At 36.3% G+C, this 2,522-nt stretch overlaps 1 pseudogene; it reads left to right on the plus strand.

The window, feature by feature from the left end:
• The first annotated feature begins 738 nt into the window (after window positions 1–738).
• Window positions 739–1,591, plus strand: LOC100966718 (annotated as a pseudogene).
• The last annotated feature ends 931 nt before the right edge of the window (window positions 1,592–2,522 follow it).

Genomic DNA, 2,522 nt, shown 5'->3' on the forward strand with positions numbered 1-2,522 from the left:
AGAGGGGAGGGGAAGGGGTGGATGGGGGAGGGAGGGTGATTGGTGGGGTCACCTCTATGGTTTATCCTACAAGGGTGCAAGTGAATCTTTCTAAAAGCAGAGTATGAATGTCTTAACTCAATAACTAAGAAAATGACATGAAGGCCACATTAACCAGTTTGATAAGAGTATTTCAAAATGTATGCGAAAACACCACACTGTACCCCATGATTGCATTAATGCACACAGCTATGATTTAATTTAAAAAATCTAAAAAAAAAAGAAAATAAAGAAAAAGGTCTCAAAGAGAAGATGATGTTACACTGTGTCTTGTGCTCTTGATAGGTGAAATGAGAGTCAAGAATTGGTTAATGGCTTAGCAATGCAGATGTTCTTATTTACCTTGATAAGACCAGTTTCAATGGGCTGGTAGAATTCAGAGTATGGGCCTGGGAGAAGCTAAAAAGGTCATGAGAGCTGTACCTATTTACCTACTTAAGTTAGTAAAAAGAAGACATTTAATCCAGACCAGGAAACTAGAGATGATCTAGGATCAAAGCCCTTGCTCACAATAAACTTGTTCATTTGGTTGAATGTTTCTTCTGTGTCATATACTCAATGTAATATTGCCATCTTGGCATTTTACTTTAAAAAATTCAAATATTTCCTGGTATGATTCCATCTTGTGTAGCTGCTTTTGTGGAGCAATAATCTTTTATCACTATCTGTTTTCTCTCCCACCTAATGTGCCACTACCTCATGGAAGATTCAGTGGACATGGGCCCTTAGAACTATCTTTTTGGTTGTGAGTTAAAAGCTAACAAGATTATCACTTTAAGGTGGATGATAATGAAAATGAGCACCAGTTATCTTTAAGAATGGGCGGTTTAGGGGCTGGTCCAAAGGATGAATTGCACATTGTTGAAGCAGGGGCAATGAATTATCAAGGCAGTCCAATTAAAGTAACACTGGCTACTTTGAAAATGTCTGTACAGCCAATAATTTATCTTGGGGGCTTTGAAATAACACCACCCATGGTCTTACAGTTGAATTGTGGTTCAAGGCCTGTGCATATTAGTTGGCAGCACTAGTAACTGTGGAAGAAGATGCAAAGTCAGAAGATAAAGAGGAGAAGAATGTGAACTCTTAAGTATGTCTGAAAAGTGATTTGTTCCTGGAGGTGGTAGAAAGTTTCCACAGAAAAAAAGTAAAACTTGCCACTGATGAAGAAAAGGATGATGATGATAAAAACGATGATTGAGATGATTTTGATGAGGAAGAAAATGAAAAAAGTTCCAGTAACAAAATCTTCATGAGACACTCAAGCCAAAAATGTACAATAATCCAACCAGAATGGAAAAACTTCAAAATCATCAACATCAAGATCAAAAGGTCAAGAATCTTTCAAAAAAACAGTGAAAAAAAGTCCTAAAATACCAAAAAGACCTAGTTCTATAGAAGACATTAGGCAAAATGTGCAAGCAAGTATAGAAAAAATGGTGGTTCTCCTCCCAATGTGGAAACCAACTTGATCACTTATGTGAAGAATTGCTTCTGTATGACTGACCAGGAGGCTACTCAAGATCTCTGGCAGTGGAGGAAGTCTCTTTAAGTTTGAACAGCTGCTAAATTTTTCTGTCTTATCTAATTTCTATAACAGTTGATATCTGGCTATTCTTTTTATAATACAGAGTGAGAACTTTCCCCACTGTGTTTGATAAATGTTGTCCAGGTTCTAATGCCAAAAATGTGTTGTCCAAAATACATGTTTAATTTCTGAATATGGAATTCCAGCCTTCACTTGGTTTTAAGTATGTATGAAATATTAATGTTGGCACACAGCAGTAGTGGTGGTCAGACATGGAAATGGTGGGGAGACAAAAAGATACATGTGAAATAAACTCAGCATATTAATTAAAAAATTAAAAAAGGATAAAATAATTGTATTATATAAATGACACTGAGGTGGTAATGTAGAGTTACTTATCTTTGGAAGTACCTTCACTCAGAATATGCCTCAGGAATGCTATCTAAGTACTTCATACCTATCCAAATACAGGTAGCCCCAGAATATCCATTAATCAGCATAAGGCAAGTTAGTAATAATTTTCATTGATGAAATAAATGTGTTCAAGATATCTAATTAGTTCAAAAATTTTGGCAACACCCCTTTGTATCAATAAATATATAAGAATTCTGGTTACTCCAGCAGCCTCTTTGAAATACCACTTTAGGTTAGGTCTATTTAGACCAGGGCATCCTTGACTAATGGAGGACTATTGATTCTGAATCCAGACAAGAAGGTTGACTGACTTTACCCACCAAATACTGTTGGATTCACTTTGAAGTAAAACTCTAATACAATGTGCTTGCCAAGCACTGTTGCCATATGGGTCTCACGGAAAAGCCATGTCACAGACAATAAGCACACTTATTGAAATTGTGTTTTAAATAAAGGTGACCATCTGCTCCCTCAGGCAAAATGGTGAGCTTCTTTATTTGTGGTTGGTTTATGTAGGAATTTCATACATGTGCACAATACA

Source organism: Otolemur garnettii, unplaced genomic scaffold (assembly GCF_000181295.1).
Source record: "Otolemur garnettii isolate 467f Iridium unplaced genomic scaffold, OtoGar3 scaffold00005, whole genome shotgun sequence".
Taxonomy (NCBI): domain Eukaryota; kingdom Metazoa; phylum Chordata; class Mammalia; order Primates; family Galagidae; genus Otolemur; species Otolemur garnettii.